The sequence below is a fragment of the Tamandua tetradactyla genome, chromosome 2 (genome assembly GCF_023851605.1).
Source record: "Tamandua tetradactyla isolate mTamTet1 chromosome 2, mTamTet1.pri, whole genome shotgun sequence".
NCBI lineage: Eukaryota > Metazoa > Chordata > Mammalia > Pilosa > Myrmecophagidae > Tamandua > Tamandua tetradactyla.
This window is the reverse complement of record NC_135328.1, coordinates 165,047,718-165,063,580: the sequence shown is the minus strand read 5'-3', so window position 1 is coordinate 165,063,580 and position 15,863 is coordinate 165,047,718. Positions and strand designations below refer to the sequence as shown.

Here is a 15,863-nt window from a genome sequence, read left to right as displayed (position 1 = left end):
TATTCCCAGCCTACAGAGTGGAGTCTAGCTGTCAGAGAAAGCCTGCAGGCAAAGAATTACAGATAATGACAGTTGAAAGTTAGGTCTGTAAGGCTAGGAGACATGGACAAGGGTGTTGCATTACCCCCAGGCTGTGCTTGCCAGTGGGCTGAGAAAGCTCACAGACTCCAGAGGGTCTTCAGGTAGGAAACAAAGAGACCCTGACCAGGGAAGTTGAGTCTGACACAACAGCAAGGTGGGCCAAGGGAGAGTGGAACTTCCATGCTGTGTTCAACATAGTCAATATACCAAACCACACTGACTTTTTCTTTTCTTCCTGTGAACACCTACGGTTAATAATCATTGGACATCAATAAGCTACCCTATATATTTAAGTGTAAATTGACTATACGAAAGTAGATTACAAACTTTCAGGGTCAGAGTGCTTCGCATGTAGCTTTGTACTTAATTATGGTCTTGACTAGTTTTACCAAAAAAGAAATTGAAGCATGATTCCCTTCCTTTCCTACCTATAAAGTTATCTTCATGAATTTATATCAAATCTTATATCTTTCAGTCCCATCTTGGAATGATATTTCTCCTTTCCCTGATAAAGGTAAATCTATATGCCCATGCCCTTTGAAGTTGTTGACTTCACTTCTCTTCTAGAAGTTTACAGTAATCCCTACCCTCAAATTGTCTGGCAAAGCAGGCCACTTGGGTAGGTGGAGACCTTGCAATCTGCACCTTTCTACGCCACCTCTGCCTTGCTTGAAGGTTCAGAGGAGCTTCTTAAGGAACCCTTGGGACAAAGTACAAAATCTGGGTCAGCCATTGAGCCATCAATTCTGGCTGACGCTGGGCAGACAGAAGGCCTGCATCCCATCTGGCTTGGCAGAGACTTCATTCTGCATAATCAATGTGTAGCATTAGACTAGAAAAGGGGGCACCTGAATCCTCCTTCCCTTCAGACCTGGAGGGTGAGGACAAACAGGAGCAGCTTGCTGGACTGAAATGAGGTATGGAAATACCCTAGTCATACCAACACACACTCCATACTCAGCTTCTCCTTCCAATTCCAAGATCTACCACTTTCCAACACCCAACTTAGGCTTCAGAAAATGAATTGTTTCTCATCAAAATATTTTTTAAAACAGTTTTATTCACACACTATAGAATCTATCCAAAGCATTCAAACAATGGCTCTTGGTATAATCGCAGAGTTGTGCATTTTTCACCTCAATCAATTTTAGAACACTTCAGTTAGAAATGTTCTAAATTTGCTCCAAAATGAAAAACTCCTTACCCCTTATATCCCTATTATTGACACTTCACATTAATGTGGTACCTTCATTACAATTGATGAAAGAATATTAAAATATTACTGTTAACTATATCCCATAGTTTGCATTAGGTATATTTTTCCCATATCCCAGCCTATTATTAGCACCTTGTATATTTGCACATATACAAGGTGCTTGCACATATACAAATGATGTATATTTGCACATATACAAATGATGCACATTTGATCTAATTCATGGAAGAACATTCTTATATTTGTACTGTTACAAATGTTAACCACATTCATAGTCCCCAACAGGGTTCATTATGTTATACAGTCCCTGTTTCACCCTCCAGCTTTCCTTCTTGTATTCCCTTTAAAAAAAAAACATTTTTTATTATGAAATATAGCATATACAAAAAAAGCAATAATTTTCAAAGTACATTTTTACAAGTAGTAACAGAGCAGATTTCAAAGTTTGGTACGGGTCGAGCTTCTTAGAATCTAGAAAATCAGTGGTTCAAAGATGTAGACTATAGATCTGAGACGTACAATCGTCTTTCTACCATGTTTTATTTGCCTCCTCAAATCCTTATGGCACCAAAGTTGGAAGTGAATGAATAACTCTACATAACCTTAACATAATTCAGTCATGCAAGGTATTTTTTTTTGCCCTTCAACACTTTTATACTTCAATACTAATTGCTATCTTCTTGCTGTAGGGTTCCAAGTTAACAACGTTGAAGTATGTCCTTAAATGTTTGTGTATATTTGTAAAATATGTAATGTTAGCTAGGGTGTGTGCATGTCTTGAATTTTTATAAATCATGTGACATAAACTTCATTGATTCTTAGTTTTGTCACTGAACACTAGCTAGGGGCTTTATTTAGAACACAGCAATTCTTTTATCTTCTTTTACTTTGGAAGCATATCATATATTCAAAAGAGGGCATTGATTTTACTTCTTTTTTTTTTTTTTTTTTTTTTTTTGTCATGGACAGGCACCAGGAATTGAGCCCAGGTTCTGGCATGGCAGGTGAGACCTCTGCCACTGAGCCACCATGGGCCTCCCCAAAAGATGGCATTGACTTTAAAAACCCTCTCTGATAGCCTTCTTTCTCCTCACTAAAAGACTCCTCTAAACTAAACTGTATGTTAATTACTGCCTTACTTTTTGAGTTGTTTCATCTCCACACAACATTCCATTTAGTATTGTCTGATTTTACCTATTATGTAAATGACCCTAGAGAATTTATTCCTCTATAACTTGCTTTATTTTTAGCTCACCATTATTCTTTTTATTATTATTTTTCTACATTTATCTATTTGATGGTGAGTCCACTTCTTTCATTTGTATTGCTGTAGAATATACTACTGCATGGCTACACCATGATTTACCCATCTACCATAGGTGGAATTTTGGATTTGTTGTCAGTGTAGCTTTTCTGAATAATGCTGCTCTGTACATCTTTTACCATACATCCAAGAGCAATTGGGCAGGAGTTACTCTATAGAATATACATAGGACTGGATTTGCTGAATCACAAGATACAGATACTCTCCTGTTTTAAGCAATGCCTGATGCTTTCTCCATCTTCTTGGCAACACTTAAATTGCCAACCTTTTTATCATCGCCTATCTCATAGACATGAAATGGTATTCATTGTGGTTTTAATGTACATCTTCCTAATTGCCAATGAGTTTGAGCATCTTTTCATAACTTCATCAGGCATTCATGTTTTCTCTTCTGTGAAATCCCTGCTTGTATTTTTTCATTTCCCCTTAAGTTTTTTGTCTTTTCATTACAAGATTTATAGGTGTTTTTAAAATATATATATTCTGGATACTAATTCTTTGTCAGGTGTTATTCCAAATATCTTCTCCCAGCTCTTGGCTTCAATTTGAACTCTGTTTAAGTATCTTTTGGAAAAGAGAAGTACCCAATTCTAATAAGGTAGAATTTATCAGTTGTATATGTGGTGTCTTGCATTAAAAATGCTTCTTTTCTTTGTGACCATTATGATATTCTTCTATGTAAATCAAAGTTTAAAATGTCGTGTCATCACGACCTTAATCATATTATTATCCTCTCTGATCACTGATCTGTAAAATACTTGTGTCCTGAAACTTTATGAGGGCTATTGGTGATAAATGTATAGAAAGAGCCTAGTAAAATGATTCACACCTAATTAGCACTCAATGGACATTGGTTCCTTCATCCATTGGAGTGCCATCCTCATTCTATACTTTGAGGCTATTCAATTTTAGCAAGTAAATTCATTTTTATAATTTACATGGTATACAATGTGTATTTATTATATGCTGAACATTTTGTTAAATATTTTATTGTTCACAATAACACTGTAAGGTAAATAATATCATCATCTTAATTATACATAAGAGGCAGTTGAGGCTCAGAAAAAAATAAGTGCATTACACAATCATTAAATGGCAATACCTTATTGTAATTTCTATCTGCCTCTCTACCTTGCAGGTTCTGTGTTTAGAGAATAGCAAACACACTGGTGTGTTGGAAAATAAATTGCATCCATAGATGTATGTTTGGGGATGTGGCACAGAAGAGATAGTGAAGGTGATCTATATGCCTTATTGCTTTCTAGTTGCAGAACGGGTGAGATGATTTACCCTGGTCTATAACCTCCATTCCCCAAGACCTGACTCCAAACATCTTAAAACCACCCGCTCCCCTAAGTGACTGCCTTAAGCCTACAGACCTCCTAGTTTACATTCTAAAAACTGTGCCCATAATGTAAAAAACCACATTGCTTCTCTCTGAAGAATTCCAGATCAGGTGGAACATTGCTCCAGATACCCAGGACACATGAGTCAACAGCATTAATGCCTATTTGTTTACCTCTCCAAACAGATGTTAAAACAGGATCTCCTACTACACAACTATTCAGACAATCAAGCAACTCAGGAACTACTTGCTAAAGCTAACACTTTTTTTGAAATCTGTTTCTCACCAGATGAATTACAGCAAAGCATACAGTGGGTTCATTCAAATCACTTAATGTTAGATCTGGAAAGACCTTAGCAATCCTCACACATAACAGTGGGAAGGGAACAAGAGTCCAAGAGTGTGCATAAGAGTAAATCCCTCTACACAGGATTTGCATCCTTGTTTGAAGGACATTATAGGACTGGGTTTTCTTCATCTATAAAATAAAGATTAAAAATTAGTGTCTGCCCTTCCTACATCAGAGGATTGTTTCAAAAATCAAATCAAATAACAAATATGCTTCTGTGATGTTCTACCTTATTCCAAGTATAAAGTTGCATGTGTGAGAGGACAGCAAATACAAACTTTTGTTGCATTAGTCAAGGATTTTTACAAATTCAACCTTAAGTAGATTGTCCCATAGAAAGCATAACTAAATATGAGAAATTTGAAAATTTTTGCTTTGTGCCCAGATGAACACTATGGAACAAGTACACAAGGAATACAGCTGATTTCAAAAAGAAAAGACCAGTTGCTCTCAGTTTTAAGTTATGACAACACAGAGCATAAGTGCCATTATTATCCTCTATTCATGCCTATGTAAGACACTAGGAACCAATAACAGTTCTGTTTCTAAATGAACATCCACATGTGGCTTTAGAATCTTTCTCACCACAATATTTCAGGAAGTCAGCATCAATAATTTCTTGAAATTAAAAAGAAATTCTACAATAAATTCCTGAAATAAAGTTTGTTTCAGCTACCCTTTGTTTCTTAATCTAAACCCTAAAATTTAGTGGCTTAAAACAGCAAAATGGATTATAAGTTGGCTTGGGAGGAGTTCTCTGGTGGATTTGCCTCGGCTTACTTGTACAGTTGCACTCAGCTGGAGATCTGGCAGGGCAGGAAGATCCAAGATGGCCTCACTCCCAAGTCTGGCAGTTGGTGTTGGCCATTGAGAGATCAGCTCTCCTCCAAGAGGCCTTTCATCCTCTAGGAGACTAGACTGACTTCCCTTATATGACATCTCAAGACAGCATTCCAAGAGAACAAAATTAAAAGCAGCAAGACTTCATAAACCTTAGCTTCATAAGTCACATAACTTCACTTCTGCCATATCCTATTAGTAAAGAAAGTCACTAGAACAGCCCAGATTAAAGAACATTAAAAACAACAACCCCACCTTTGAATGGTGGAAGCCACATTGCAAAGGGTCATAAAGAATTGAATGGGAGGAATTCGTGGCCATTAAACAATTTATTAGATCCTTCCCCATTGACACAAATTATTCATATTCCTTCCACATGGAAATTGTGTTCACCTGCATTCTAGGACCTCCCAAATCTCATTCTAATTGTATTAGTTATCTATAGCTGCAAAACAAATTTTAGGTACTTAAAGCAACAATAAGCATTTATAATCTCATGGAGTTCTATGGGTCAGAAATTTAGGGTATGGCTTACTGGACGTTTCTGCCTTAGGTTCTCTCAAGAGGCTGCAGTCAAACTGCGGGCCAGAGCTGCAGTTATTGAAGGCTTGAATGGGGCAGAAGGATCCACTACCAAGATGGGTGTCTCACCTGACTGTGGGCTGAAGGTCTCAGTTCCTCAAATGGAAGCTGGCTATCCCATAGTGAGTGATCTAAGAGGGAATGAGGCAAAAATTAAAGTGTCTTTTGTGACCTCACTTCGGAATGCATAACAGTTATTCTGCAATGTCTTATTACCCAGGTCAGCTTCATCCAGTGTGCCAAGGAACTATATGAAAGTCCATGGGGGTTACCTTGGAGGCTGGCTAATGCATCAATTGTGACCTCAAGCTCAAAGTCCGGGATTTCATGATTTGTATCAGGTCTGGATTTGAATGAGGATCCTTAATGTGACTTTATGATAGATGTGGCAATTGTTGATCTAGAGACATATGAAGTAAAATTCAATAGATCTACCCCCAAGATAGTCCACATACAAAATTGAGATAGGAACAAGTGATCTACAATAGATATTCCCATTCATAAAAATGAAAAATGGGAGATACATGAAAGTCACTAATCAATAGCAATTCTGAAATCCAGATGTTGCATGTTATCAGGCTTCCTATCCTGGGCACAGGGAACGCTTCCTCCCCAGGGAGAATGGTTTCATTGTTCTCCTAGGCTCTTTGCTTCACCTTCTGAGTTTTTGGCCTCGCTTTCTGAATGGCCCTCCTTTTCCCACTGATGTGTTTCAGTCTTGTAATTGGGTAGTTTTCTCTATGGACATGTGCTTTCTGCTTTCCAGAAACCTCTTCATTTTGAACTATCTCTGTCTTTTTAGCTCAAGTTTCCAAGACTCCTGGAAATAACCTTCTCTGGAAAACTCTACAGGTTTCCCATGAATCTTATCAGAGTTCTCTCCATGCCCCACAAAGAAAAATTTGTGGTTCTTTTTGAGACAGACATCACTTTACTTTGGGAAAGGAAGGCTCCTTTGCGACAATTCCATTGTAGTTATTAGAAGTTTCTTTGTCTAGCTGAAAGGACCATCTTAGCACTTTATATCTTGTGATGTCTTAAAAAAGAGTACTAAAGCCACACTCTTGATTTGCTCTTTACCTGAGAATCTTTTTTCCAGCTAGAGAGACTGAAAATATACAGCAGTTTTATTTCCCCCACAGGGGACATTTTGTAATGTATGGAGACATTTTTGATTGTCATGACTGGGTGGGGGCTACTTGCATCTAGTTGATAGAGGCAAGAGATGTTGCTGGGTCTCTTACAATGCACAGAACAGCCCCCCACATCAATAAAGTATCTGGCTCAAAATATCAATAGTGTAGAGGTTGATAAACCCTGTGATAATTGTTTTTATAGGCATTATCTTCATTAATCTTCATAATAATCCTATTAGGTGGGTAAGGTCCTCATTAATTATAGATGAAAGACTGAGGCTCAGAGGAGGTAACACGAACAAGTCCACATGGTAAAAGGCCAAGACCAAGCTCTTAACTAGTATATTATTGTGCGCATTCTACCAGGGTTTTAGAACTTTGTAATTGTTGATCTTCAAAGAGGATCAGATTTTTTAAATGTTGAAATACACCCAAGCAATAGCCTAAATGCACCATCATTTATTTCTTCTTCAGCCCTTTCCCTTTTTTCTTAATTACTTTTCCTAAAGATAGAACCTGAGGCAAGGACTAAGAGCTAATGCTTTGCTTATGAGATATACTCCTACAGTATTTGCAATAGTGAGCAGACAGGGAAGTGAGGCCAGAAGTCTGGGAAGCAACACAAAGTGATGCAATCTGACAGGGACATCTGCCCAGTCATATGAGATATCTCCAAATGGGCTGTATTGAAGAGGAACGGGGAATGCTTTTTAGTTCAGTCTATTGGAGGGAAGAAGAGAAGGAAAATTTATGTGCCAGATCTCTCATATCTCCTGAATTCTATTGTTCAGTGTTTACCTTCTAGGGATTTAACTCCCCGACACTCACATCTTCCTTTATCCAGGCCCTGCATCAATTCTCAGGAAACCAATTCCCATGCCTGCAATTGGTCTTTATCGAGTTCAGAAGTGCTGTGAGATATGAGTGATTTTGGACATGTTGTTGGTCATCCTCAGGAGGTTTCAGCTCCACTGCCTACAGTTCTCTTGATTCTGCCTTCCTCCAGGTGTCAACTTATATTCAGACTAGTTCTGAAATGGCTATAGCAATTCTAAGTCTCTCATCTACACATAACCACATCAAATATCCAGAGAAAGAAATGAAGTGCATCTCCATTTGATTCTTTCTTATGAAAGAATAAATTTTTTCTAAATGACCCTCAACAAACAACCCCTTGCAGGTTATACTGGCCCAACTTGGGTCATGTGTCCAGTCTCAGGTGTATTACATGCATGGATTGGTTGAAGCTCAGGTCCTTGAATCCATCACAGTCACAGTGGGATCACCTGACTGTTTAAACCAACCAGGACCCACCTCTGGGATTAGAATAATCCTCAAACTGCATGGCTACCACAAACCCAGGTTAGGGGAAGAGACTTGTTGTGAAAGAGAAAAAAAAACAGTGTCAACAATAGTCTGTCCTCAAACGTTCCTAAAGAAACCAGGTTGCCAGATGAATTTCTTAATAGCCAGCTGTTGTGAAGGTCATGCTGACTCACTTCAAAACTTGCTTCAGTCAATTTGCACTGCTCTCCATGCTCTTGCTGTTCCTTCTATTGGAACATCTCTCCCCATCTCTGCCTTTGATAACCCATCTTATCTGCCCACTTGTCTCAAAAACCTTCCCCAATGTTTCATAGCAGGAAGATATAGGCTACAAGAAATGAAGCCTTTAGGTTTAGTTCGGATCTTAGAATTTAGATCATAGTTTTCCAAGTTGTGCTCCATGGAGTCCCAGAGGTTCTCTAGAGCCTTCTCGGAGGGGACCTTAAAAGGTTAAAGGGAAGAGTTAAACATTGGGGCTCTGTGGACACCCTGCACCCACTCCTACTAGAGTAGCTCTTGATTCATTCATTTTACACAGTTTACATCAAAATTGGTTTTCCTTCATAGGAAGTATTTGGTGGGGGACAGGGGAGGGAGGTTAGTTAAGAATAAAAGCCTCTTATTACGAAAGGGAGAGAAATTGAAGCTCAGAGACCATGCGAGGTAGTGCTGATCTAAGCCTCCTCTGCAGGATCACCAAGCCAATAATGGAAAAGAGCCATCAGGTACCTCCCGAGTCCTTGCTTCTCCAGAATAAATGCCGCACAATCCTTCAAATCGTCCTCACAGGAAGAAATTCCAAGTCATATCACTAGTTCACCGCTCAACACCTTGCTAAAATCGCTCTTAAAATGTAGTGCAGAGAACTGAGCGGGATAATTCCGACGCATCTGAACAGCAGGGAGACGAGCAGGAGTGCCCCGACCCCCGTCTGAACGCTGCACTCCTAATAATGCAGCCAGGGATGACATTAGCTTTTTGGCAGCCACAAAACACTATTGCCTCATGGTGTCAGTTAAAACTCTTGACTTTTTCTTTTTTTTTTTTTTAAACATGCTGCTGCAAAGGCTCTTTTCCACACCCTGTTCTCATCCATTTGTTTGCTTGGACCCAATTGCAGAACTTAACATTTATTTCATTTATTCTATGAATTCCCAATTCTAAGTGGTCAACTCTGTACATTTCAGGGCATTCCATGAGTAGATTGAGAATTCTAGGGCAGGGGTAGTCACCTGGAACCCCTTCAGGACTTAAGCACGTAGAAAAGGAGATAAAATAAATGAAGGTGGCCAGGTATAATTCAAACCTATGAGATGAAAACTCTGATGAACTGGAGAGCTTTGCTTCATCTAAAGGGACAGCTTCTACTGAGCTTCAGCTAATTGTCGAGCCAATCCACTGTTGCTAGGTCTTTCTGATTTTTCAAGAAAAGCTGGATGTGGATGTTTATTGGAAAGATCCAGTCTTTTAACTGTTGGCCACTGATTCAAAAATTTGTAACACACTCTATAGGCCAAACAAAACACATCTGCAGGCTGGCTTCAGCCCATGGACTGCAAGTTTGCAACCTCTGCCCTGTGGGGATGAGGGACTTGGGCAGCACTGATTACTGAGACAAAAATATAAAATAATTTGTGTTATTTCGGATTAAATAGCATAACATTTATTTTTAATATTCCCCTGTTAACCGTAGGCCTGAACATTTTAAAACTGGAAAGAATCTCTGCAATTATATGGTTTAATCCTCTTGTTTTACAAAAGAGGAATCTGTGGTCCAGAGAGAAGTGACTTAGATTTTAATTACGCATATTCCTGTGAAACGAATAATAAAACAGAGTCTCAGAAGTGGAAGGAGCAGTATTGTTTGAGGGTTTCACCACTCTGGCACTATTGGTGTTTTTTTTAATTAATTTATTTATTTTTTATTAATTTTTAAATTTTTTAAAAATATAACAACAAACCAAACATTCTTAACATATGATCACTGCATTCTACATATACAATTAGCAATTCACAATATCATCACATAGTTGCATACTCATTATCATGATCATTTCTTAGAACATTTGCATCAATTCCGAAAAAGAAATGAAAAGAGAACAGAAAAAAATCATACATACCATACCCCTCACCCCTCCCTTTCATTTATCACTAGCATTTCAATCTACTAAATTTATTTTATCATTTGTTCCCCCTATTATTTCTTTTTATTCTGTATGTTTTACTCATCTGTTGATAAGGTAGATAAAAGGAGCATCAGACACAAGGTTTTCACAATCACACAGTTACACTGTGAAAGCTATATTGTTATACAATCATCTTCAAGACACATGGCTACTGGAACACAGCTCCACATTTTCAGGCAGTTTCCTCCAGCCTCTCCATTACATCTTGACTAACAAGGTGATCCCTATTTAATGCGTAAGAATAACCTCCAGGATGACCTCTTGACTCTGTTTGGAATCTCTAAGCCATTGACACTTTCGTTTGTCTCATTTCGCTCTTCCTCTTTTTGGTCAAGAAGGTTTTCTCAATCCCTTGATGCTGAGTCTCAGCTCATCCTAGGATTTCTGTCCCACGTTGCCAGGAAAGTCCACACCCCTAGGAGTCATGTCCCACGTTGACAGGGGATGGGCAGTGAGTTTGTTTGTTGTGTTGGCTGGAGAGAGAGGCCACATATGAGCAACAAAAGAGGTTCTCTTGGAGGTGACTCAGGCCTAATTTTAAGTAGACTTGACCTATCCTTTGTGGGGTTAAATTTCATACGAACAAACCCCAAGATTGGGAGTTCAGTTTATTGCTTTGGTTGTCCCCACTGATTGTGAGAATATCAAGAATTCTCCACTTGTGGAAGTTGAATTTTCCCCCTTTCTCCCCCTTCCCCCAAGGGGACTTTGCAAATACATTTTTACTCACTTATCAAATTACTCTGGGACTTATTGGGGCATCACTCCGGACAAACCTACAAAATCTTATGCCCTACTCAAGGGTCCATGTACTAATGGTGTTCAATTAAGCTGTCCACACACGTTATATTAGAAACTGCACTAGTCAAAATATAAATTTTGTACCAAATAAACATTGTTTGCTTTAGTCTCACATATAAGTTAAAATTTTTAAATATTAATTACCATCTATTTTCAACACCCTGCAGTATTGACATTCCTTTGTTCTTCCTCATTCAAAACATTTTTAAATTTGTACATTTAGTCACTATCATTATACACTCTAGGCATTCCTAGATTATACCATCTCAGTCTTTATCATCTCTGTTTCCTTCTGATTTCATTTGTGCCCCCAGGCCTCCTCCCTCTATCATTCTCACATTCAGCTTCATTCAGTGTTCTAACATTGTTGTATTACAGTTAGGTAGTATTGGGCTATTCATTTCTGAATTTTTACAATCAGTCCCATTACACAATCTATATCCCTTCAGTTCCAATTACCCAATACCTATACTCACTATTGGCATTTTGAACTGGATAATTCTTTATTGTCGGGGCCTGTCCTGGGTGCTGTAGGACATTTAGCAGCATCTCCAGCTTCTACCCACTAGATGCCAGTAGCACCCACCTTCCAGTGGTGACAACCAAAAAAGTCTCCAGATATTGCCAAATATCCTGGGGACCCAAACTCTCCCGGTTGAAAACCACTGACCTTATCCAAATCCTTTGTCTTACAGAGGAGGATAGTAAGAGTTTCAAAATTTAAGAGAGTTTTGCCCAATGTCACATGGGAGCTATTATCAGGGCTGGTACCAAGACTTGGGTCTCAATTCCCAGGAGAGTGTTCTCTCCACCAAAACCTGTAGAACCCGAGCCACAGATTATCAGTAAAGCAGCTGTTTAGGGGGTACAATGGCGGTTCAGTGGTAAATTCTCACCTGCCATAGGGGAGATGCGGGTTTGATTCCCAGTCCATACACTGCCCCCACCTCCAAAAAACAAACAAACAAACAAAATTCAAGAAATGGTGCTGCAATAATGGGTACTCATATGGGAAAAGAGTGAAATGTGACCCTGCCATACAGCATACAAAAAAAAGAAAAAAGAAAGAAAGAAAAGAGCTGTCTAAAACCACAAGCAGATCTTCTACTTGCTGACTTTGTGACACTCACCAAATTAATCTCTCTGAGTGTTTGTTTCCTCATGGACAGATTAGTGGTAAAATATGCACAGCATTTACCAAATGATAAAGCGTTTCAGTAAATGGACATTGATGTTGTTGCTGCTGCTGGTTGTTGTTGTTGTTATTATTATTATTAACTGGACCTGGGGTCAGAAAACTACAATCCACAAGCCAGATTCAGGCCACCACCTGTTTTTGCATGGGCAGGCACCGGGAAACGAACCCGGGTCCTCTGGCATGGCAGACAAGCATTCTTGCCTGCTGAGCCATCGTGGCCCACCCCACCACCTGTTTTTGTATATAGCCTGTGAACTGAGGGTGTGAGGGTAGTTCAGTGGTAGAATTCTCGCCTGCCGTGCTGGTGTTCGATTCCCAGCCTATGCACTTCCCAAACAAAGAAACCAATAAAAACCAACCAACCAACAAAAAATTCAACAAATACTGCTGCCTTAATGGGATACTCACATGAAAAAATAATGAAATGTGACTCCGCCATACAACATACATGCATACATGCATACATACATACATACATACATACAAATATAGCCTGTGAGCTAAGAATAATTTTTACACTTTTAAATGATTTTTTTAAAAATCAGAAGAAGAATACTATTTTGAGACACATGGAAATCATGTGAAATCATGTGAAATTCAAGTGTCAGTGTCTAGTGCTCATAATAAAGTTTTATTGGAATGTACTCATGCATATTCATTTACTTATAGTCTGTGTCTGCTTTTGCTCTACAATGGCAGAGTTCAGTATTTGTGACAGAGATCATATGGCTCACAAAGCCTTAAATATTTACTAACTAACAAAGCCTTTACAGAAAAAGATAGCCAATCTTTTAACTTGACCTTTGATCTCCCTGTTGAAAATCAGGCAGTCGGGGTTTGCATAGAGCCCTCTGGTGTGCAGGAGATAATGTAACAAAAGAATTAATTCTTCTTTTGATATCCCTTGCAGTGCCAGCACTATCTTCACTGGAACCTTGCTCACCTGAGACATCTCTCATCATCTGGGTACATCCAGTATTTTCAGAAAATACATGTTCTCAAATCATCTGGGGGATGTGAAAAACCTTTAACTTTTCACATCTCACTGTAGAGATGGCACTTAGAGGTGATTTTCAAACTCTGGAATATTTCTCAAAAAGAAAGGAAATGGTTTGCTCAGTGTTAAGTCAACCACATATTTTAAATGTTGCACACTTTGGACAGGACAATAAAGAGGGATATCCGGTAAAAAGGAAAAATAGATAAAAACTATCTGCCAAGGCTGAAATTTAAGAGATGTTGTCATGTCATTTTTTTTTTCAATACCATGAGCACCTTGGTTATGAGTTAGTTTAACCACAGGCTGTGGTTTTATAAGTCAGGATATCTGTCTACAGTCCTAACCCCGCTGCTAATTTAAGATCTGTAGCCTCAAAATTTCCTTTTCAACTCAATAAAGTACATATATTGTTTATCTAATACACACCCAGCACCATACTGGGCATCAGAAACACAAAGATAAATCAGATGTGGTCTTTGCCCTAAAAGATTTCACTAAAGGTCTCGTTAAGTCATTCAATATCTTGAAGTGTTTTCTCATCTGTAAGGAGATGGCGTTGGACTAAATGTTCCATCCATTCAATAAACTTTTATTGAGCACTTTTGCTTTGCAGTGCACTCTGGTAGATAACAAGAACTAAAAATAGGAATATATCACAAAATCATACAGTAACAAAATATGCCTACAGGTAATTGTAATACACTATAATAAATGCAAAATAGAACATGAAACCAGTGAAGCATGTAAAAGGAAGCTACTGATTCTTCAAGAAAGAGGAAGTACAGTCTTGTTAAAAGTATTGTAAGGGTAAGTTTTAAAGGATGAGTTCACTAGTGACATGGTATGTTGGGAACTCCCAACATTGGGAGGGAGAAAATCAGTCCAAAATGAATTAGGAACTTGGGAAGAGAACTGTGGCTAATAGAGCCAGCTCTTCCCCTTACTGAGCTGGCAATTCAAACCCACGTCCAAGGGATTCAGTGTCATCTAGTCTAAGGCCATTAACCAAAAAGAATCTGACCCAAAGGAATGAGGCAAGGCATGATATTCAGACCTCAGGATGTTTACTGTTACTGGCCTCACAAGTAAACAAAGAAGACTCATTCCAAATCAGCTGATGGAATTCAAGCACAAGACATCTTAGATTTCCCCAGAGGAGAGAGCTGAAGAATAAGAGGATGGAGTCAGGCCAACAGTCAACTATTCAGTTTCAAGATTTCATCTTGGACCTGTTGGAACCAGTAGGACAGAAACAGGCTCCGAAGTTTCGTACCTTCGGTGGAATCAGAATCAAGAGGCAACACTGCTATGCTCATAGGTGTGTGCACTGGAATAAGGGATGAATGTATAAGGCACAGATTATTCCAAGACCTCATACACAGGTGTCTTCTGGCCTGTCAGTCCCACAGAATCATGGTCTTGCAAGTTTGGAAATCATTGCAAGAAGTTCATCAGGGAAGAGGAGGTCAGGGCTGTAAAGAGAAGAATGAGAGGCTTTTGTAAATGGAAGACACAGCATGTACAAAAGCACAGGGAAGCCTTTTAAGGACTCTTCCATGGTTACTTTCAAAAATCCAAAACCTTCCCTTTCTTGCCCCCCCAAAGATCATCTGCAAATGTACCTGCAGTGCCAATGAGAGAGATCCCATAATTCTACTTGATGAGTCCTGAATAATTTGGCAGGAGAAATGGGATTCTTACACATTTTGAATGTATTCTGATTAAACTTAATTACACTCCAAACTTTCAATCCCCTTGCACAAGGCTGAGGACAGAGCCAGACCTGCCTTCCTCAGGAAGGATCCCTCAAAGACTCTTAAGAACTCTCCAGAAATTCTGGATGCCTCTGCTTGACTCAATGACTGCTGTTTCCCATTACAACATCACTCTACTCACTCCTCCACTTCCATATGTCCTCTGCAAAGGCCTGTCCCACTGCAGCCAGTTCAGCTCTGGTGCACCTGGCCACAGCTATTTATTGACCCCACCCCCCACCCCCATCCCACCACTTCTCCTGGGACCCAGGTTTCACTGTGATCCCCGGTGTGCTGTGCCAAAGCCTTCTCTCTAGCCCCCACACACTCACCCTCCCCAATACACTCCTAGGCCACAGTGCATTTGGGGGGAAATTCAATCCATATGTTTCCTTCTTTTTGTATAAAAAGCATCCAGCCATTGTTTAAAGAGGGAGGCAACAGCCAAGAAGAACCATGCATGGCCTCTCTTGGCCTTCCAATCCTTCATTAGAGAGCAGGGAAAGAAGGGCTTTGCCAAGTGTAAACCTGAAATATTCCTTTGGGTTCAGTTCAATGGCTGCAAGTCACGTTTCCACACAAACATGCCCCTGGAACCAATGATGAAAGGTACTGTCCAAGGAGCCTCTTGGATGAAGAAAGGGCAGCAGCAACCACCACAACAAACCCAGCTCTGTGAGGTGCATGCAGGGAGTTGTTCCGCAGGAGGTTGTTTTAAATTATTA

General features: G+C 39.3%; 1 protein-coding gene across 1 annotated transcript in view; it reads right to left on the bottom strand.

Moving 5' to 3' along the window:
- Positions 1-5,800, bottom strand: part of LOC143662961 (uncharacterized) — a 52,137-nt gene extending 46,337 nt beyond the window's left edge. The window contains exon 1 of the mRNA XM_077136258.1: positions 5,691-5,800. The gene's annotated coding sequence lies outside the window, so the exon portion shown is untranslated. The remainder of the gene's footprint in view (positions 1-5,690) is intronic.
- Between the last annotated feature and the right edge of the window lie 10,063 nt (positions 5,801-15,863).